General features: G+C 43.4%; 1 non-coding gene across 1 annotated transcript; it reads left to right on the top strand.

Moving 5' to 3' along the window:
- Positions 1-8,594: 8,594 nt before the first annotated feature.
- On the top strand, positions 8,595-9,528 carry LOC106674460 (uncharacterized). Its single transcript, XR_013097317.1, has 3 exons — positions 8,595-9,062; positions 9,148-9,311; positions 9,393-9,528. It is a non-coding gene; the product is annotated as an uncharacterized LOC106674460 (transcript).
- Positions 9,529-24,259: the final 14,731 nt, after the last annotated feature.

Below are 24,259 nucleotides of genomic sequence, written 5' to 3'. Positions count from 1 at the left end.
AAAAAGTTATCTCGTGAAACTGGATGAATGGAGGACAAAAGAATATGTTTCAGATCTAAAAACCCCACTATCTACACCAGCTGAATAGCATCTGAAAGTCATGTCTTTAAGAAACAGACAGAAGTCTAGCAAAGTCTCCACACAGGACCTGAGAGATGCATCTGAACCATCAGCTGATTCATCTACTTTTCACTGAATCAGAAATGATCTCACTGCTGGAACATAGGCTCTGTCATGCTAATCATTGACTTTGAAGTTCCTTAGAATTGCAAACATTCATTATATGCTGTATTTCTGTGTTTTAATAAATCAATTACACCTGGCTAAAGATTTTTTGCACAGTACTGCATATATGATGTGATCCTGTCATCCTTCTGTTAACTGGTTTAAATAACAGAAAGAAAGAGGATTTCCCTTCAAAATCATCAATTTACATTCAGTTTGCAGGAGAACAAAGTGCTGTTTTTGAAGCACTTGCTGTCAGCAAGTGCTGGGTGTCTGGGGGGGCTTGGACCTCTTTCCTATCGGGGTGGGGCTCTTCCAGGGGGCGGGTCTGAGGATTTTTCTACCAGCTATTTTTGTCCAAAGTTAATTGAAACTTGTGTTATATTCATTTATTATTAAAGTGGGGTTCAGCAGGTGGGAGAACTCTAAAATCAGTCGTAGTGGCTCAGCAATGGAAAAAGAATCACAATTTCTACTCAGAGTTCCAGCAGATTTTCTTTGTGTACAGGCTGTGATCAGCTGATCTGGGCTGCTGGTGCTCTGAGCAGTGGCCCCCCACACACACACACACATAAAACATATCAAGGATTGTACATTAACATAAAACTGTTGTCAGAACCACACTGAATTTCGCCAGAGACACACACACACTCACATATGAAGAGAGGGAGAGTATGCATTGTATGCAAATGGCTACCAAACAGCCATCATAATTCGTCATACAATGAGAACAGGACAAATCAACAATTGACAATGACTAATTAATATTAAAATCTGTAACATAATGTATTGTTTGGAGTTTAGTCTGTTACTGTTGCTATTTTTACCATTTCTTTTTGGAGCAACTGTAACCCACATTATTTCCTTAGGGATTAATAAAGTATTCTGATTCTGATTGTTTCAGGATGACCTGCCATTATCCAATGACACATCTGCTTACCTGCATCTTTTGCTCGTTTCTCCTCCTCTTCTTTTCTCTTTTTTCTAAACTGAGCACCTGATGGCTTTGAACTTTTCGTGTCCATCTTACATTGGTTTTAATTTTGCACTCCAGTATGAGCACCCATTCCCCAACCTGAGGATCGCCACAACATAACCTAAGAGACCTACACCTTAGTTCACAGATTCACTTTGTCTAAGGTGTATTTCTGGGATTTCACACAACCCAGGATTCAAATCATGAATACATAATGGGCTTGGATTTACAACATTATGAATGAAATGTGCTCTATTTGGAAGCAGCAGGGCTCTCCTCCCCTTTCAACAGGTTGTGTATGAGACTTTAAATCATCAAACTGTAAATTTTAAATTGTTATTGATCCCTTTACCCGAGTCCTAAAGTGTATATTTATTTTCTTACTCTTCTTATATTTATTGTTTGTTTACTTGCACTGCTGTAACTGGAGCCTCGCCGTCTCGTCTCTCTATATACTGGACTGTATGTAGCGGAGATGACAATAAAGTTTACTTTGACTTCGGCAGTGAGCAGGCGCACCGAGGGCTCTCGCGCTCACTTTGAACATATAGAATTTCGAAAAAACATCGGTGCAAATTATAAGTCTGTATCATAATGTCTGGTGTTTTTGTGTTTGTTGTTTTGTTTTTATTTTGTTTTATTTTGCGAGTTAGTTATTAGTTAGTTATTAGATGCCGTTCCAGCCAGCCAGAGAATCCCCCACCGTCCTCTTACACCCAGCAAATGGGCGATAGAAAACCGATCCGTGCCTATGCCATTCCCACTATGCGCTGGCTGATGTCGGGGCAGCATGAGTAGGAGCAATTTTTTATTTTTATTTTGCTGATGCCCGTGATGCCGCCCCCCACCACGATGCCGCCCCGGGCAACCGCCCGTGTCGCCCGTATCTAAAACCGCTACTGGCTCTGAGGTTTATTGCTCTTTGTGGATTTACACACCTGAATTTAACAAGAAGTAAGCAGGTGTTTTATGAGTTGTCCAGGCTGATTTCCATCATCTACACTGACAGCACACTGTTTATCTTGTGTTTATACTAAACAGTATGAAGGGTACTCAGTGAATAAATCTAAGCATCGTCAGCTCAAAATCATCTCAGCTGCACTTGATGTGACCCAACTCTCACCATGAGCACCACAACCACCGTGCACCAGTCCAACACACTGCTTTACTTTAAACTGCGAGCTGCAAGCCAGTTTATCCTATACTGAACTGTAGATTATTTTCATGCAACCTTTATAGTTAGTCTAGCTTAGTTTGTTTTGCAGCACTTTTCAATATATTGAAAAATGTAATGTCACATGTACAGATCCAATATGTGATTTTAAAACGTGAGGACTTACATATAATATTTAAACTTCCAGTTTATCAAATCCTACTCAGCAGTCCTTACCTTTAAATCGAACCTCTCTCCTTCCTCTGCTCTCCTTTCTTATCTCCAAACAGCAGCTGGACCGTTCACTAGCAGCACACTTCAAACACCACCACTCACAACCACTAGCACTTTATATAGCCTCTGTAGAAACTACCTACACCCTCACTTATCTTAACTGCACTACTGTATAGCTCTGTGTAAATAATCATTCTGTACATTCAATAATCTTTAATCCAACAACTGTTACAACTTGCATAGTTCCCATTTCTGTATAGCTGTATATCTCAGATTTCTGTAAAGTTATTTATTTCATATTTTGTATAGTTTTTCATATTTATATCCTGTTCATAGCCTGTACATAGCTTGTACTCACTACAGCCTGTACATACTTAGTTATAGAATATTCACAACATACTTCATACCGTGTACATTATAACATACCATAATAGACCCATTTCTGTAATATACTTACATATCTATACTATTGCTAATATATATTGTAATATATCTATATCACTAAAGCACTTCTGGATGGATGCAAACTGCATTTCGTTGCCCTGTACCTGTGCATGTGCAATGACAATAAAGTTGAATTCTATTCTATTCTATTCAAAGATTGTGTTTGCTGATGTTTGTTGAGCTGATGGAAATGTTGCATCTGAAACGACCTGCTACTTAAAAAGATTGTCCTCTTTATGCTCCTCTCACTCCTCTTTTGTATTCCTGGCTAGATGCTGAAGTACAGCAACTGCCTCTTGTTCTGCACCCTTTTGTTCTTTTTATGCTAATGGAAGGAGTTGAAAGAAGAAGAAGAACATTTTATTTTTTAATCTGAGTTTCTTAATGTTTTCAGAATTTTAAATTCTTCTCAGGCTGCCACACTGAAAGATTCATGGAAGCAAAACTAATAACTTAGAAACACTGACAGCCTTAGCTGTGTTTTAAAGTCTTCATGTGTAAAAGGATCCCTGTGTTCACACATGTTAGCAACTCATTCCCAGATATCAGTGTTGGAGAACTATAGCCAGTTCAGGCTCATTTGGTGTTTCACTTATTGTACCAAAAACCGTGTTTAAACTATTAAATTACACTCTGTACACCTGTTCTAAGGAGTTTTGGGTAAGGCCATCTATGAATGCTATTATAATTACATGAAATTAAAAATGTTGAATTCCATGTTAAAATGTAAAATAATGATTTTAGTACTTAGAAAAGGTTTGGGAGTCCTTTTAAAAGTAATACAATATGTTTAATAGGTTTAAAAGGGAAGTGAATGTGTTTGTGATCAGTAGCTGGATTGATAGAAGTTGCGACTGAAAGTACAAGAAGTTTGTGTAGGTGTGTATGTATGAATGACCATCTGCTCGACAGTCTTTGTTGATGTGCATATTTTGTGGAGTGACTGTGAGGAGCTGGGGACATTTCTGCTCCAAGCCACCGTTCAGCTGCTCACTTTTGTTTTATTTCAAGAGCCCACACCATCTCAGACATCTCTGATGATCACTCGCATTCCTTCACACATAACTGTATATGTAGAGAAAACATGCCCTCCACCCTCTGGAAACATGTGAATACAGAGCCGATGGAAGCAGTATAAAAACGTGACGTTAAAAAGACATCCACAACTACCACACTTGGACTATAAATAGCTGGTACACGGAGGTCCTCTGGATTTCAACATCAGACGTTCTGTAGACACAGTGAACCAAAACTGCACGTTCAAAAATTAAATATAAAAGATCTCACTCCAATGTCACTGATCGCAGTGGGTACTAACAAATGACTGTAGAAAAATGCTTCAGTGTGAATGTTATCAAACATTTTTTTGTAAGATTTTGGTTTACACTTGAATGTTACTCTAGTGATATAGGCCTGCGCTAAGATTAATCAGTTAATTATCAATAAATGTATGAAAATATGATCGTGAATTGTGTTTTATCATGTGTTAATCATTGGAGTTGTCAATGGGTTTATGATACAGTATCGATTAAAACTCAGAAAAAAATATGAATCACTTTTTTAAGGGAAACTACAATAGAATGTGAATAAATAGAACAAAATAGAATAGTCTTTTACCGTCTGTATTGTCACATATACAATGAAACTATGTTGTTGTTGGGGGTTTTTTTTGCTCTTTTTTTGAAAAAAATAACAGAAAAGAAATAATATTTATTAAACAAAGATTATGTCAGTGTGAGCTATATGAGGGCAAGAATTGGACCAAAAGTGCAAGAAAGCAGAAAACTCAAAAACAGCTTTATTGCTAAGTTTCTAAAGAAATAAAAGCAGGTTTAGGAGCAACAACCCCCAAAATAACTCTTCTCAGATAACACACAAAAAAGGAACACAGCTGAGCGAGAGAACACAACAAAGGCAAGGGAAGATTGAGACAATATATCAGACACACAAACAGCCAACAGGTGAGAAGACAGTTGAAACTAAAATAAAGAAACCGGGAAAGTAGAATTGAACACAAAGCACACGAGACACGAGACTTTCAGAATAACACAGGAAATAACTAAGACTGAAACCTGGATGAAGACACACAAACTTGAAACAGACAAGAGAAACAAGAGAAAAGGAACAGAATGGAAATATAAAAGGAAGAGACAAATCTAACAACTAAAGCAAGCAGAGAACAAAAGGCACAGAATACAGGATCATAATAAGCACCAAGAAACTAAATAGAACTCTGTAACCACAAGGCTAAGTAACAATAAAGAATAAAGGACCAAAATACAAGATTATAAAAAACAAAAACTAGAAACCCCCTCATCATCCCCAAAACTCAAAACCCTGAGTACAAGGCCAAGGGACCATTACAGAACATTGGAGGTTTACTCTTCGAAAAACATGTTACCAACTGTAGCAGGATGTTTGTTGCCAGCAAAATCTTCATATTTGATAATACCGCTGTAAGGAATAAATCATTAACCTGCAGGCTAGGTTGGCAGCAGCAGTACAAAAATATCTTGTATCCTGACATACACTCAACCCCACCCACTCCCTATCTAACAATTTTGCTGTATGTGTTGTATAAATGGGAGGAGCCAGAAGATACCTGACATCTTGACCTAAATGTAACAGCTGTACTTTACGTCGACGCTGTAAGTTAATTTACTTACAATCCTCTGATTGTTGTTTAAGTTGTTGGTTTTTTTAGCCTTATTGAGAAAAGACTGAAAAAACTGGGAGAGAGAGCAGAGGGCAGACAGGCAGTAAAAGACATTGGGGTGGATTTGTTTCCGGGCTCTGCTATATCTGCTCTGGCTATAGCCTTACAGCATGTGGGTCACATGCTCAGTCAGGTCGACTGTACCGGTGCCAATAACAAGGGCTTCTTACATATATATATATATATATACACACACACACACACACATATATATACATACATACATACATACATACATACATATATACACATATATGTGTGTATATATATATATATATATATATACATATACATATATATATATACATATATATATATATATATATACATATACATATATATATATATATATATATATATATATATATATATATACACAAAAGTATTGTAAAATAATCTCTGCTTGTTTAAGAAAAGCACTGAGCTAGAAGAAGAAGAAGAAGAATCCTTTAATTGTCCCACAAGGGGAAATTTGGTTGTAACAGCAGCCAAAAAGACAAATATACAAACAAACAATACACAGGACACGGAACAGAAACATACACAGTTTTTCTTACATATTTACATTAAGGATGATGGTTACTATAAACAGAGAGTACTGTACAGTTATTAAATTAAATAAAAATAATTACAGGTAAGAGGCAAAGCAGGTTGTAGTGCGAAATGGTTAATTAACTAACTTATTGCAGTTACGGCATTGATGTAAACATCTATGTTTGTTGGGAGCAGTTCAGATTGTACAGTCTGACAGCTGCAGGGAGGAAGGACCTGCGGAAATGCTCCTTCATGCATCTAGGATGCAGCAGTCTGTCACTGAAGGAGCTCTGCAGTTCAGCAACATCTACATGCATGGGGTGGGAGACTCTGTCCATCAGAGATGTTGTTTTGGCCAGAGTCCTTCTGTCTCCCACCACCTGTACTGGGTCCAAGGTGCATCCTAACGGGGAGTGTTGGGTTGTAATTTGATCCCATTTGCAATGTTTGGGTCGGGTTATGTTTGTTTACTTTGTTCAACAAGGAAGTTCAAAGTTTAAGTGGTATGGCAACCCTTGTCTAAGATATAGTTGTTAAGAATATACTTCAGTATCTTAGGGATTTTGAGATTAAGAACCCGTGTAAATTGTCTCCAAATACAAATGCACTACTTTATATTGTGATATAACATTACATAGTCTGCTGCCCTCATGACCCAGCCCCATATACGCGGAAGAAGATGGATGGATAATATTACGTTTATTATTTGTGTCCAAATCTGTTGCTCTCTATTCCAAGTTTATATTTTTGCACAGAGTTTTGTTTAAGTTTCTGAAACCAAGTTTAAAGCAGAACCAAATTCAGTATCACTTGGCTAATATTAATGCTTTCTCTCTTCCACAGGCAAGCAAAGAAATGAATTTTCCAGTGGCACAGTTTCAACTGACACTCCCCCAACCAACAGACACACATCCTGTAGTACAGTGTATATTTAACAATAACCGCAGAGAGCTCACGAAGTTACTGAGGGACAATGACATTAATGGACTTTACCCTTCTAGAGAGTGGAAGGAATGCATAACGCCGTTGATTGCTGCTGTTGTAAAACACAACAGAGATATATGTTCTTATCTTTTAAAACAGGGTGCAGACCCAAATAAACCCTCTCAATATGGCTGGACACCTTTGCATTATGTCTCACTTTCCAAGGCTCCACTTTTTTTTGTGGAGAAATTTCTAGAAACAAAGGCTGATCCAAATGGATGCCATGCTTTCACACCACTACTTACTGCTGCCAACAATGACAGAGAAGATGTCGTAAACATGCTCCTCTCTGCTGGTGCACCGGTAACACTCTTACCTATATCTCATCCTGAGCATCCTGTTCAAAACAAAAGATTATCTGAGATGATTAATAAAATTGCATCCAAACGAAATGAACTCTGCTCCAAAATCAGATATTTTTTGGATGCTAGAATCGCTTTTTCTGAAAAAACACCTGAAGAAGTGTTCAGAACTTTTAACAGTCAGATGCTGTTGGAAGATCCTCAGAACCATGTAACCATGATTGAACTTCTCTTTACTGTTACAGGGCGAGATGCAGATAAATACTGCCAGGCGTGTATTAAATGGCTAAAGGAAACTGGAAATGTGAATACTTATATTGCAGGTGCAGCCAGTCGTTTTCCAAACATCACTAAGACACATGTAAAGCTGGCAGTTCAAAGTTTAAATGCAGTTTTCTGCACAATGTATGACATAACAAATGAGCATGCAGTAGCAATAGTTCAACAACTACTGAAACAGCTTGACTCACAAGACAGTGGTGTTTGTGAATCATTGCTACAAACACTGTATGTGATAACACAGAAAACAAAAGGCACACAGGACTGGGACTTAGAGTTTTTAGAGGAATTATGCTATTATTGCCCCTTTTGTAAATGAGAAGCTCCCGACTAACATCAGGGTCTATACATACGGCATATTGGCAAACCTACGGTTAATCGAACAATCAGCTAACATTTTTACATCAGTGGGTGTAACTTCAGTGCCCGAGGACATACTGACATCAGCTGATATGAAAATGAATGATAAGCTGAAAGAGGTGCTGAGAAATCTGAAAAGTTACCTGAGTAAACCAAACTCAGAATGCGAGGGAAATGCAGCATCGTCTGTATCCAAGAAGAAAAAGAAGAAAAAGAAGAAGAAAAAGAAGGAAAGGACAGAAAAGCAAGAAGATCTAAATGATGAAGTTTCCACTGCAGCAACTGATCCAACAACAAAAGTTCCTGTTATAGAATCAACTTCAAATGTAAAGCCCTTTGAATACAGCGTCATTGAAAAAGCAGAAAAACAAAAATGGCTTTCAATCAGCGAGAGGTGGAAGGACAAACTGGAGAAACTTGTTGGCTCAGATGACAGTAAAATATCCAGAATCAGAAGCATTATTTATGTGAATGATGCAGAATTCAGAATAGCGAAAGGAAGCGATGGTACTGAAGTCTTCTTGGGGCTGAGAGAGGACGGCACAGAAGTTGCCATTAAGAGAATTTCTAAGAGCAACTATGAAGTGCTGAAGAATGAAGAAGGAATTCTACGACATCCTGAACTCGATCATCCTTATATCGTACGATATGTTGATGCTGCAGAGGACGAGAACTTTGGATATCTTTGTCTGCAACTTTGTGAATACACCTTGGAAGAATATATCAAGAATAATGACCATGACCCACTGATGTTAAAGAAACTTGTCAAACAAATTCTTGAAAGTCTAAAGGTGCTTCACTGTCAAAATCCTAAAATTCTTCACCGAGATCTCAAACCCCAGAACGTTTTGATTGGTAAGACACGGTTGAAATTCAAGAAAAAAACATTTTAATTTATGATTACCAGATATGATTTTATTTCACATAATTCTTCCTGCAGATGTTACTGGGAGGGCAAGATTAGCTGATTTTGGCATAAGCAGACGCTTACTCAAAGGCCAAACAACTTTACGTACACGCAGTGCAGGAACCAAATGCTGGATGGCCCGAGAGACTTTAGCAGAAGAATCTGTCATATCATACAAGTCAAGCACAGACATCCAGGTAAAGTCTGAACACAAACTTGATTAACTGAAAGATGGCTTGTTAAACATATCTAACCTGATAATATGTGTTATTATTAAGGTGGCAGGCATGCTGATTTATTATATCCTCTCTGGAGGCCACCATCCATTTGGCAAATCCTTTGAAGGTGAGTTCAACATTTACTATGGGAAGTACAGTTTGGATCACGTTCAAGATGAGGTGGCAAAGGATCTCATCGAGTCAATGATCAACAAAGAGCCAAAGGACAGACCCAGAGTAGAAGAATGCTTAAACCATCTCTTCTTCTGGACTTCTGAAAAGTAAGGAAGTCATACAAACTTTTTTTTTTATGATTCCTGGTTTCTGTCAGTCAAGCAGGGATATAGATGTTCATGTTAGACCAAACTGAGCTACAGTTGATTGTCCAGGATCAACCTAGCTAACATTTGCTGCTAATGTTAAATCCTTTTGTTACACATTTGTTCTTAAATTTCTAAATGCTCATTAATTCTGCTTTTGTATATATTGATTTTGTACTTTAAAGCATAATTTATACTTTCTGTCTTTCCAGGAAAACTGAATACTTGAGAAAGATCGTAACAGGGACAAGGTAGCAAACTATCGAAACGCTGAACAGGAGCTGATTGATTCTCTAGAAAAATGTGCTGTGGACAGATCCTTTAAACTGTGGAAAAATCAGATGACTGCAACACCCCAGATTAAATGTCTATACTCCTAAAATCAAATTTAAGATTAATGTCTTTGTTGCAGTTTTCACAAGCTGTGGTTCAGAAGTTGGAAGGTAAAAAGCCCTACACTAAAAACACGTTGGGATTACTGCGCTTTATTCGCAATCTCCATGAGCATCAGTAAGTTAAACCAAATGAAAAGTGACTCTATCTATCTATCTAGAACCTTGCTTGTCTTATTTACCATACAGTAAACAAACTTTCCTTGTTCACAGTGCAAAGGAAGCAGCCCAAAATGATGTTCTGGCATTGTTTCCTGATCTCTTTGGGAGTATTTACACATTTGCAAAGAACCAAGGCTGGAATTTAGAGACACCGTTGAAGGAAATGTTTCAAAGAGAAGACAGAGAGGACATTAGCACAGTTTTCATGATGCCATCTAAAAGCATGGAGGAGTCCTTGGGTGTCCCCGTTCAAGAGTCTCAAACCAGTGAAGTGAAAGTTGATAGACTCTTGAACGACTGCAGAGTCTAACAACTAGTCGTAAAAAAATAAAATAATAACTGCTAGCAGAGATGTAGGTTTGCCTCCTGCTGCTCTGTTATTTCCCAAATGATCACCACAGAAGACAGTAAATTAAAGCTAGGTTTGTGCCTTCGTGGAGCCAGTACCAAGACCCTGAGACTAAAGAAACTAAACGACACAATGTATGATTTATACTGTCTTATGTGAAATAAGCGCCTGCTGTTTTGAAAAAGTACTTATTACTCTGACAGAAGTAGATTAGAAATGTAATTTTTTGAGTCTCTTTACTTTTTAATTTTAATTTTTTTATTCTGCTTTTGCTTTTCTGTTCTTTTTATGGTTGTAGTTGCTAATTCATTCATAAATGTATTAAGAAACACAAGAAGAAACAATGTGGTGTACCTTAAGAACTGAACTTCTCAACCTGGTAAGATAGGTAGCAAATTGCGATCCAGTTTTTACTGTTAATACAGGTCGGAGATCGGTAGAGTTACAGAAAACAAACACTGAAATGTACACTACAATGGGAAAGTACAAGAGGAAAAAAGAGACCTCTACTCATGCTGGGCTCATGAGAACAGGAAACAAAAAAACTCCTCTGCACAAAAAAGCACATAATGTCCACAGCACAACATTATGGAACACGTGACAAGCCACAGGGTCGGGTGGGGGGTGAGGAGCAGAGATGGGCAGTAACGCGTTACTTGTAACGCGTTACTTGTAACGCGTTACTGTAATCTGATTACTTTTTTCAAGTAATGAGTAAAGTAAGGGATTACTATTGCAAAAATGGTAATTAGATTACCGTTACTTAGGAAGGCTGCGTTACTGCGTTACTAAAACTGTGATTTTTTTGCGAGAATGTCTCATGACAGTGACGTAAGCGAGTGCGACGTTCGTGACAACAGCTGTGTACAGATCAACAATGGATAATATATCAAGTGCGGGAGAGAGTATGAGCGTGCAGCGTTTAAAGCGTGGAAGTACTGACCTTAATTTAAGTTTGATTCCATAAAAAGTGACAAAAACATTAGTGTCCGTTGCAGGGCCGTGCAGAGAGGTTTAAAGGGGCGGGTGCTCAAAGTTAAAAGGGGCACATTGAACCAGGCTGAATAACAACAACATACATTCATCAAGAATCTAATATGGGAAGGGCAGGGCTGTGTTGATCTGAGACTGTAGACATTAAAAAGTCCATAGGAGAGATGGTAGCTGATTAAATGTCATGAGATAATAACAAAATGCAAAGATTGGTGACAGCGCTTGGAACCATAAGGCAACAAAAAACTGTGAGAAATAATTTAGGCTCTGCCTGTGAATCACTCTTTGCTTCTCTTCTTCCTTCCATCCCATCATTTCATATATCACTCTCCACTTGCTATGTGAGAACAAGGCACAACTTGCTATTGCAATAAACTATAATCTAATTATCCACACCTAACAACTCTTGCACTTAATCTATAATAAAATGATGACAGAAAAATGTTATAGCACTGCCTTTAGTAGCCTCACACAGCTCCTGCTGTTTCCTCCTCATGTCCTTACCAGGCTTGTCTGGACAATGTTATATCATGAGTAATATTTTTTTTAAAAATCCATCTAAATAAAACACACACATGCACGCGCACACAGTGACATTTTAGACCTTCTTCAGAATACTGTATATACTATGGGCATCATGGTGCTGATCCAGAATCCTTACATTATTATTTATTACTAGAGCTACAATAATAAAGCAATGAGGAGGGGGAAGTAATAAATATGAAATAATGTCATTATGATGATTCCATTTGTTTCACTATCCACTCTGTGCAGGGGCAAAGCTTATTACATTTTTAAACTGTAGAGATGAAATCATTTTACTGCTGTAAAATCCAAATTTTGTCTTATTTAAAATATAAATCTAATATAATCTGCTTCTTAATGTATGTTCTTTAAAATACAGCTTGTGTTTTTAAATATATTATAATTATAATAATTATTATGTGGACATGCATATTAGATCGTTTTTTAGTGAAATATAATCCCTCCAGAAAGGCAGGAAAAGCCTGGAAACTTGCTTTAAAACTAAATATGTTTCTAAATACTTTAAAACTAAATATGTTTCTAAATACTTTAAAACTAAATATGTTCCCAAAAACGGTGACAGAGCTACAGACCCATGACAGCCTTACACAGGTAGCCAGCAGCTATGACCAGCACTACTTGTGCAGTTAATAAAAGGACAGGTAATGTTTGTCGCGCTGTTGCACACACAGCACGCTCGTTTGTTTCAGTTCGTCAGTTGCCACAAGACAGCTTACCAACGTGTACGTAATAAGCTAATACTCCTGTGTGCTATCCACTATAGTGTGCGCTGTACACCTACTTACTGGTAATTTGTGTTTCTCCTACAGCTGGCTCGTAACCAGAGCGTTCTGCCGTCAAGGGCGATCATTGGTTAAATGTGATCATGTGACTGATGCAAGCCAGATCCTTTTATTTAGCAAAACTGTGATTAATAGTTAAATATTATTGTTGAGGGGCACAGACAGGACTCCGCACGCACACACACATTTAAAAAATATATATATATATATTTTTTTTAAAAGTTGCCTCAACAAAAGGGCACTTTGGGCACCCATCAGGAAAGGGACGGGTGCTCAAGCCCCTCTAGCCCCCCCCTCTGCACGTGCCTGGTCCGTTGTGCGTGGGAAGAAAACTTCTTTTTACAGCGAAAAAACCCCCTAAACAAGCACCGAGTGCGCAACGACGTAATGGGAAATTCACAGAGAAACTCATGGATTCTTCAACTGACCGCTGCGGCACACCTGCACCAGGGTAAACCTCCGCCTACCCCACTCCTAATTTACAGGTGAAAATAGAGCAAAAGGACCGCTAGTCTTTGACTTTATTTATTTTCTGCTGTGTTTTACTTGCATTTATTTGAAAGACTGAGTGTAAACACAAAAAATATTTTATTTTTATGTGCTGGAATGTGCAGAAAATAGCTTTAAATGTTAAACTAATTTATTCAAGTCAGAGAATGTTGCATATAAGTTAATTTTTGCTTGATGCATAAAATTAAAAGATTAAAACTAATAAAACAAGTTAAAAAAAAGAGACTTTTCCATTTGATTACATTTTGTATGATGGATTATGCAGAAAAAGTAGAACTGGGCTGAAAGATCTATCGCTTTATCACCTCTTCACGTTGTAAATCGTGTTTTTAAAAAGTAACTAAGTAACTATGTAATTAATTACTTTTGAAAATAAGTAATCAGTAAAGTAACAGGATTACTTTTTTGGGGAAGTAATCAGTAATTAGTTACTGATTACTTTTTTCAAGTAACTTGACCAACACTGGTGAGGAGTAATCCGAAGCAAACACAGCAGCCATCCTGCCCAGCGCTACCATTCCAGCGCGGGCTCAGACCCGCCGTGTACGGTCGATACCTACAGCCACGATTACCGACACTAACAAGCTGATCTACGATACGGCAGCAGTGATCAGTGAGATGCTTGGCTACAAGTTGAACAGCCACAAGGGGCAGTACCCTCCATGGAGAAGGAGGCTAGAGGTTAAGATCAAGGTAGCACGGAGGGAGGTTAGCCAACTATCAGTGGTAATCGGTGCACTAGGTGCAGTGACTCCCAAGCTAGGTAGCCAAGCTATTTTTGGTAGAGCATGCTAGCGGGCGTCGTTATTACCGTGTTTTTTGGACACTCAAACTCAATCCTTTGATTTTTCTGAAAATCGACAGTGCCCCTTATAATCCCGTGTGCCTCATGTATGAATTCTGGTTGTGTTTACTGACCTCGAAAATATTTTATGTACACGGCGCTGGAAAATGTTTCAGTACGACTTTTCTAAGCTACAAAGCCGCACCGCTTGATGGATTGTTGGAGCATTACAGGAGCCTCGCGGAGTGATACTGTGGTCCAACATAATATTACCGTATTGTGTGTGTATAACCTCTTTTTAAGTTTCGTGGATATTATACATGGTTATGCTGAGGATATGTCGGCCAGTTTCCACTGGAAATGTCTTTTGGTTAAACTGTCAGCAAGGATTTTGCACTGTTAAATTTTTATATAACTTTAATGCACATAAAAAACAGCTGGTTGTTTAAGTGAAAATCTGTTGATTTTTTTTTTTGCGCAAATAAAGTTGTGGAGTTTTAAAGTATTTTGTCTAGTGTCAATTATATGGCCAGTTATATCGTTATCGCAAATTTTCAAATGTATATCGTGATAAATATTTTTGTTTATATCGCCCTGCTCTATTGGTGATCTTGTAAATCTGGGGACAATTTTCTTGGTTGTTTTTCTAAATGGCGGCGCGTGTAGACGCAGCGACCTCACACTCTCCCGAAAATGCGATGTTTTGTTCGTCAAGTAAATGTCTTTCTGCAAGTATTTCTCGCCAGTCCACGTCGGAATATGTGTACAGTCGTCAGGCTCTCTTACACATTCGGAGAAGCAAGATTTGCCAAGTTTTGAACACTAACGTTGAGATGCTAAGGGAGATAGGACTTCTGCGACAGCCTGCTAGCTGGCCTAGCAACTCACCGGACTCGCCTGCTAACCCTCCCCGGGCAAGGAGGCATCGAAACCGGTGCGCTAGGACAAGGAAGCGGGGCAAGCGCGGAGGTGTCCGAGTCAGGCTTGAGGCTAAGCCAACTCGCCCAGCCATACCATCGATCCTCTTAGCCAACGTACGATCTCTGGACAATAAAATGGACAACATACGACTTCTGAGATCAGCGAATCGCAAAGTAAGTGACTGTTGTGTGCTAGTTTTCACCGAGACATGGCTTAATGACAACATTCCGGACTCGGCCATACAACTGGAGCAGCTAGCATGCTACAGAGCCGACAGGGCTCTCGTAGACGGAGGTAAGACCCGAGGTGGCGGGGTCTGTGTTTACATCCGTGACGAGTGGTGTCGGGATGCCACTGTAGTACGCAAACACTGCTCATCACTGGCGGAGTTCATGATCGTGAAGTGTCGCCCTTTCTATTTGCCCAGGGAGGTAAGTTCGATCTTGTTGGTCGCTACCTATATACCTCCATCTAGCAACAACAGCGATAGAAATGCGGCGCTGAACGAACTGTATCAGGCCATCAGTGAGCAACAAACAGCACACCCAGACGGTTTCATCATCCTCGCAGGAGACTTTAATCATGCTGATCTTAAAACTGTTCTCCCAAAGTTTCATCAGCATGTACATTTTCCAACAAGGGGAGACAACATATTGGACTTGGTCTACACACAGGAAAAAGGAGCATACAAAGCCATCCCCCTCCCCCACATCGGCACCTCTGATCACCTCACTGTTATGCTAATGCCAGCATACAGACAGAGAGTGAAGGTCATCAAACCTGTTATGAAAGAGGTAAGAGTGTGGCCACAGGAGGCCACCTCTGCTCTTCAAGACTGCTTTGGGTCAACTGATTGGGACATATTCAAGGAAGCAGCCACCTACAATAACATCATAGACATCGAGGAGTACACAGACACGGTGAGCTCATACATCACCAAATGCATTGATGATGTAACACAGGTGAAAAGTATCACAACTCGAGCCAACCAGAAGCCATGGCTAACAGGAGATGTCCACAGGCTGCTGAAGGCCAGAGACAAGGCCTTCAGAGCTGGGGATGAAATAGGCCTGAGAACAGCGAGAGCCAACCTGTCCCGTGGCATCAGGAAAGCAAAACAGGACTACACACACAAGATAACCTCCCACTTCAATGATAGCAAGGATGCAAGAAGCCTATGGCAAGGCATCCAGGCTATTACAGACTACAAGCCTGTAGCGCGTAGCTGTGAGAGCGACACCACTCTGCTCAACAACCTGAACAGCTTCTTTGCACGATTTGAAGCACAGAACAACACACGCCCACAGAAAACACCACCACCTCCACACGACCAGCCTCTGTGCCTGTCTGCTGCCAGCGTGAAGAGGACACTCATCACCATCAACGCCCGGAAAGCAGCGGGTCCAGATAACATCCCTGGTAGTGTGCTGAAAGACTGCGCAGAGGAGCTGAAGAATGTCTTCACAGACATCTTTAACACCTCCCTGAGGCAAGCCACTGTCCCATCATGCTTCAAGACTGCCACCATCATACCTGTGCCAAAGAAACCATCCCCAGCCTGTTTCAATGACTACCGCCCCGTGGCACTGACACCCATTATTATGAAGTGCTTTGAACGACTAGTCATGTCACACATCAAATCCACCCTACCTCCCACCCTGGACCCACACCAGTTCGCATACAGAGCGAAATGATCCACAGAGGATGCAATCTGCTCTGCCCTCCACCCAGCCCTAACTCATCTGGACAAGAAAGACTCATATGTGAGAATGCTGTTCATAGACTTTAGCTCAGCATTCAACACCATAATACCACAACAACTCATCTGTAAACTGGACAGACTGGGCCTCAGCACCTCCCTCTGCAACTGGCTGCTGGATTTCCTCAGCCAGAGGCCTCAAGTGGTGCGTGTGGGCAACAAGGTCTCAAACAGCATCACCCTGAGCACGGGGGCTCCACAAGGCTGTGTGCTCAGTCCTCTGCTCTTCACCCTGTTGACACATGACTGCACACCAACCTACAGCTCCAACCACCTTGTGAAGTTTGTGGACGACACAACGCTGGTGGGGCTCATCACCAAGGGCGATGAGACCCACTACAGGAAAGAGGTTGAGCTCCTGACCACGTGGTGCAGAGACAACAACCTCCTGCTAAATGTCAGTAAGACCAAGGAGATTATTGTCAACTTCCAGAGAGGCCACACCTGTCACCCCCCATTGACCATCGACGGCGCTGCGGTGGAGAGGGTGAGCAGCACCAAGTTCCTGGGGGTGCACATCAGTGAGGACCTCTCTTGGACCACCAACACAGCATCACTGGCCAAGAAAGCACAACAGCGCCTCTACTTCCTGCGCAAACTCAAGCGGGCAAGTGCTCCACCACCCATCCTGACTACATTCTACAGAGGAACTATTGAAAGTATCCTCTCCAGCTGCATCACTGTGTGGGGCGGTAGCTGCACTGACTATAACAGAAAAGCTCTACAACGCATTGTGAGAACAGCTGAGAGGATAGTTGGTGTACCACTCCCCTCCCTGCAAGACATTTACACCACTCGCCTCACCCGCAAAGCCATCACAATTGTCAACGATGCAACCCACCCCGCGCACTGTCTGTTCAGCCTCCTGCCCTCTGGAAAGAGATACAGAAGTCTCCGCTCCCGCACTACCAGGCTCACCAACAGCTTCATCCACCAGGCTGTGAGACTGCTGAACTCTCTTCCCTCCCGGCTCCCAGCCAGCAGAATCACCAGATTGGCAGAAGTATAGTAGACAGATTGGACTCTACCCCCCCACACTCTCCAACAAGGAAACACTCTCTGAACCAAGAACTGAAAACATTCCTGACTTGCATTGCAATTGCACACACCTGCTGCTATATATATATTTTTAGTATTCTTTTAGCACTATTTATATTATTATATTACTATTTATTATCTTATTGTTAGGGCTGTTTTTGTTTTTGTTGTGCATCTGCACCTTATTGTTGTCAATGCCTACGCATGGGACAGTGTGAAACGTAATTTCAATTCCTTTGTATGGCAAGTACATTTGAAGAAATTGACAAATAAAAGTATTCTATTCTATTCTATTCTATTCTATTCTATGTTGTTGACCATTTCCTAATTCAGTGTACTCATCATCTGATGGCTGCTCCCAGCGGGAGAAAGTGCCATGTCACAAAGCTCAAAACATCTCAGACTCATTTCTTGAACATGACAGATCAATATGGCGTCAGTATGGACTAAAATCTCTAAGGAATGTTTCCAGCACCTTGTTGAGTTAATACCATGAAGAATTAAAGCAGTTCTAAAAGCAGAAATTAGTGTAATCCAATTCTAGTAAGGTGGGACTAATAAAGTGTCTACTGAGTGTACATTATAATCTGTACTGCTCAAAACGTAAAGATCCCACATGTGATGTTGATGAATGAAATATTCAAATTTAAAATCTTTACAAAATCATGTAATAAGGGTCAGTAGAAACCCTGATTCTGTGGCTCCCTCCATACTAATGGAAAATGAAAAAAACAACAACGATAGCGATAGCACATATTATTTTTTAAATCAGCAACCCGAAATTACTAAAGAACAAGTGTTAGATAAACATAAAGCAAATATGATGTAGGCAGTGTAATAACACTGCATGCAATCTTAAAGCACTAAACAGATAAAGTAACCAGCAATAGTCAGCTGTATGATGACATAATGATTATGAGATTATTATGCCACGTCTTCCTGTAGTGGTGTTGCACTGAGCTGGTCACCCCAGGAAAGCTCAGCATTTTATTGTTTTGTTTACTCTTTCTGAAACCTTCATTTTTACCCATTGCCCACCATAAAAAAAGCTTTTAATACAAATTGAGAAAATAAACTTACGATGTATACAAACCTGAAAAGGACTCCATTCACTTCCCAGCAATAAATTTCTCTCATCTTAACCTTTGGATCCGAAATTTATGGCAATAAATGGGAGGACCCGGAAGAGACAGAGTGGCAAACTGATAAAAAGTGCGACAACCTGAGCCCTTGACAGCGGTGGGCCTATAATCGGAACAGCAGACACACATCTTCAACACTGTAAGTACATTTCTTTACAATCCTCCAGTTTTACTTAAACTTTATTGTGAAATAAATATTCTGCCTGCTTTTGAAATTCACCCAGGTAGGTGCTTTGTTGACATTTGGCCAGAGTATCTTTTTGTTAGCCATAAATTCAACTGGTCAGATTTACTCAGGAAAAGAGCTTTACTATTCCTTTTTAGCCTCCTTTACTACAGGAAACAGCCAGTGCATGAACTATAGGCTAATCCATTTACAGTTGTTTGATTTGTCTAACTAGAACGGCAGCAGTAAGGAGAATTTCCTACTTTCATTGTTTAACAAATTTCCGCAATTAATGATTAGCTAATATATCATGACTGAGCACGGCAACTGGAGTTATGAGTGCTACAGGTACATATAGGGTGTGTAATGACTCATAGTCTATATATTTGGCTCAAAGTAGGGTTTTTTTTTTATTAATGTGTCTGACTGGTAGAAAGAGTTTATTTACCTTGAACATGGACTTGTAACACTGGCTTTGTTGACAGTAGTAAAATATCCAAGGTACACATTCCATGTAAAGTCATAATAAACTGGTCTGCATAAGTGAAATAAGAGAAATCTTTTTGTTAAATTAACCATAAAAATAGCAAATAAATAATTGAATATAGTTATATACAGTGTTGGGAAGGTTACTTTTAAAATGTTTTCCACTACAGATTACAGAATACATGCCCCAAATGTATTTTGTAACGTGTTCCATTACAAAATACAACGGAACACGTTGGGCCAGGACTCTGCAGTCTATTTACACCTGCAGGCCAGTGGGCACTCTTTCAATCATGAGGATGTACACATCCTGGACAGGGAGGAACGCTGGTTTGAGCACGGAGTCAAGGAGGCCATTTACGTGAAAAAGGGAAAGACCATCTCTGAATTGAGGAGGGGGCCCAATGGTACATCTTTCACCATCTTACAATGCTGTGATTGCAGCCATTCCTCAACTCTGTCGTGATACGTTGTGTGGCAGGCAGGAGAAGGACCCAATAGCAAAACTCACAGACACGGGGATGAACTCAAAATCACAGCTTTAATGCTGGAATGGCAGAACATAGGAAATACAAAACTACACTGGGAAAAGTAAACTAACATACGCAGAGAGACACAGGGAGATCCACACAACATGAGGGAGAACGCGACGCCGAACAGAGGAAGACGCAGACAGAAATACACAGAGGGTTAACGAGGAAAGTGGGAACACACGGGGAACACAGGTGACACAGATAACCATAACGAGACAGGGCGGGGTGAACTGAACATGACATGTAGAGGCAGAGGTTCCGACAGGAGGAGAGAGAGCACGGGGAAAACACCGACATAACGGGCTGGGGAAACATGAAACAACCACAAGGGGAGACGAGGGCTCATCAATACATAGAGGGCACACAGGGGGGAAGAGCCATGAAGGGAAAACACTTAGGGAACAACACAACAGGGCAACTCAGAAAACATGGCCTAAATAAGGAACAAAATACAAAAATGCATGAAAACTAAGAATACCGGGCCCACATGGCCCAGGACCATGACACCACCCCCCCCTAAAGGGCTGGCTCCCGACAGCCCAAACCCAAGAAACCAAAACAAAAACAGAAAACAACCCACCCAGGGCGGGAGGCGGGGGACCAGGACGGAGGGACCAGAACGGGAAACAAAATAAACAACAGAAAACACGGGAGCACCTGACCATAGTCAAAACAAAGTTCAGGGGGCCGACCCAGAGCCCACAGGCACCAGAGTCCACGGGTCACACGGTCGGGGGGCCGACCAGGCGGGTGGCAGAGCTGGTCCGGAGGCCAGCCGCGCGGAAGCCAGCGGCGGCGGCGAAGGAGACGACGGAGCAGTTCAGGGGGCCGGCCGCGCGGAAGGCAGCGGCGGCGGCGGAGGAGACGACGGAGCAGTTCAGGGGGCCGGCCGCGCGGAAGGCAGCGGCGGCGGCGAAGGAGACGACGGAGCAGTTCAGGAGGCCGGCCGCGCGGAAGGCAGCGGCGGCTCTCCAGTGTCAGGCGTGCTGGCCATGGCCCGGTGGGCACAGGACCAGACGAAGCACAGGCTGAAGACGCTGAGGCTGGACCAGACGAAGCACAGGCTGAAGACGCTGAGGCTGGACCAGACGAAGCACAGGCTGAAGACTCTGAGGCTGGGCCAGACGAGGACGAAGGCTCTGAGGCTGGACCAGGCGAGGCTGAAGGCTCTGAGGCTGGACCAGGCGAGGCTGAAGGCTCTGAGGCTGGACCAGGCGAGGCTGAAGGCTCTGAGGCTGGACCAGGCGAGGCTGAAGGCTCTGAGGCTGCAGCGGACGAAGGCTCTGAGGCTGCAGCGGACGAAGGCTCTGAGGCTGCAGCGGACGAAGGCTCTGAGGCTGCAGCGGACGAAGGCTCTGAGGCTGCAGCGGACGAAGGCTCTGAGGCTGCAGCTGACGAAGGCTCTGAGGCTGCAGCTGACGAAGGCTCTGAGGCTGCAGCTGACGAAGCACAGGCTGGACCAGGCGTAGCAGAAGGTGGCTGGATGGGCTCCTCGGGCCCTCCAGCTGGTGTGGCATGGTGCTGGACGGGCTCCTCGGGCCCTCCAGCTGAGACAGGAGGCTGAACGGGCCCCTCGGACCCTCCAGCTGACGTGGCATGAGGCTGGTGCGGTTCTCCCGAACCCCCAGCTGACGAGGAAGGTTGCTGAACGGGCCCCTCGGACCCTCCAGCGGAGACAGGAGGCTGAACGGGCCCCTCGGGCCCTCCAGCGGAGACAGGAGGCTGAACGGGCCCCTCGGACCCTCCAGCTGACGTGGCATGAGGCTGGTGCGGTTCTCCCGAACCCCCAGCTGACGAGGAAGGTTGCTGAACGGGCCCCTCGGACCCTCCAGCGGAGACAGGAGGCTGAACGGGCCCCTCGGACCCTCCAGCTGACGAGGTAGAAGGCGGCGTGGGAGCCGCGGAGTCTTGGATGAGCTCATCCGAGCTCCCAGCAGGAGCTGATGCAGAGCCAGAGAGATTAGAGACCCCTGGCTGAATGTTAAACTGACCAGCGGACCGTACTGCTATCGGGGCCTGCGCTACAGGCGGCACTGGAGCTACTGGGGCCTGCGCTACAGGCGGCACTGGAGCTACTGGGGCCTGCGCTACAGGCGGCACTGGAGCTACTGGGGCCTGCGCTACAGGCGGCACTGGAGCTACTGGGGCCTGCGCTACAGGCGGCACTGGAGCTACTGGGGCCTGCGCTACAGGCGGCACTGGAGCTACTGGGGCCTGCGCTACAGGCGGCACTGGAGCTACTGGGGCCTGAACTGAAACAGGTGGCTCTGGAAACTGAGCTAAAAGTGGCTGTGGGGTAGGTGACACTGGGAGCTGAGCTACTGGAGACCCAGGTGACACTGGTGTACTGGGGTGAAGGCAGCGAGGACGCAGTCTCTCTCTTAAGGGAGGATCGAATGATTTAGCGATAAACCTTGACGGGAAAAGATGTCGATGCTGAGAATACCAGGCAGCGGGGGCTTCCAGGAGGGTAGCTGACTGAACTGAGGGTGGCTGCGAGGGAGCTGACTGAACTGAGGGTGGCTGCGAGGGAGCTGACTGAACTGAGGGTGGCTGCGAGGGAGCTGACTGAACTGAGGGTGGCTGCGAGGGAGCTGACTGAACTGAGGGTGGCTGCGAGGGAGCTAACTGAGCTGTGAAGGGCTGCAGACCCTGGCGGCTCCGAGGGCCCCCGAGAGCCAGGCGTGTTCCCCGAAAGATGTGCTGACAATCGGGGGTAGGCCACGGCTTTCTCCGGAGCTCCTCCTCTACGTGGGTGCAAGCTGCTTGCTGCTGCTCACAGAGACCGGGCTCCATGATTTCCGGAGTTAATGTGGTGCCACGGCGGCGCCGGCGCCGCCCCCTTCTGGTAGCTGGCGCGATGGGCGCTGATGGCACAAATGCAGGGGGTGATGTAGCGGCGATCTCCCGGTCGTCCGCCCACATCCTTGCCAGAAATGAGGCAGGCGAAGTAAAGTCTAAGTGGATTGGAGACGGCGAGCGGCTGGTAGGCTGTGCAGCAGGTGAGAGGTCCTGCTCCGAGATGAGCCAGGGCTTCCACCGGAGCTCGTCCTCCCGATAAGCCCGCAACACCTGCTGCCGCTCCTCCTCACCGAAGTCAACAGCCTCGGGCATCTCCGTGCAGGCAGGCGGTGGCGAAGATGCGGAAGCTGATGAAGTGTGAGCCAATGGTGTGTCCGTGGTGAGCCTCACCGTTCCGACTCTGACCGCCACTGGCTCATGAGGCGGCGGGGCAACGGCGCGATGGCACGGCTCTGGTGAAGGTGCACGCCCACCGGGCCGCTGCTGCTGCGGACGGAGTCGGAGAGCGGAGACGAGAAGGTCGCTGACGAGGGGGTGCAGCGTCTCCCATAACCAGGGGAACACAGACACGCACACCCCTACCTGGCGGGCGAACTCCTCCCGTTCCTCCTCACTGGAACAGTGCAGCCACTTGTCGCATAGCGACTCCACTGTCCGGACAATCTCCAGTCTTTGTGTCGCTGGGTCCGGCATGGTCGCGTCGTACTGTCGGTCCGCGGAGGGGTTGTGAACTGCTGGGTCCATGTTGTGGTCGCGTTCTTCTGTCGTGATACGTTGTGTGGCAGGCAGGAGAAGGACCCAATAGCAAAACTCACAGACACGGGGATGAACTCAAAATCACAGCTTTAATGCTGGAATGGCAGAACATAGGAAATACAAAACTACACTGGGAAAAGTAAACTAACATACGCAGAGAGACACAGGGAGATCCACACAACATGAGGGAGAACGCGACGCCGAACAGAGGAAGACGCAGACAGAAATACACAGAGGGTTAACGAGGAAAGTGGGAACACACGGGGAACACAGGTGACACAGATAACCATAACGAGACAGGGCGGGGTGAACTGAACATGACATGTAGAGGCAGAGGTTCCGACAGGAGGAGAGAGAGCACGGGGAAAACACCGACATAACGGGCTGGGGAAACATGAAACAACCACAAGGGGAGACGAGGGCTCATCAATACATAGAGGGCACACAGGGGGGAAGAGCCATGAAGGGAAAACACTTAGGGAACAA

Source organism: Maylandia zebra, linkage group LG3, assembly GCF_041146795.1.
Source record: "Maylandia zebra isolate NMK-2024a linkage group LG3, Mzebra_GT3a, whole genome shotgun sequence".
In the NCBI taxonomy this organism is placed as follows: domain Eukaryota; kingdom Metazoa; phylum Chordata; class Actinopteri; order Cichliformes; family Cichlidae; genus Maylandia; species Maylandia zebra.
Note: the sequence above shows the minus strand (reverse complement) of the source record. Positions and strands in the feature narration are given on the sequence as shown.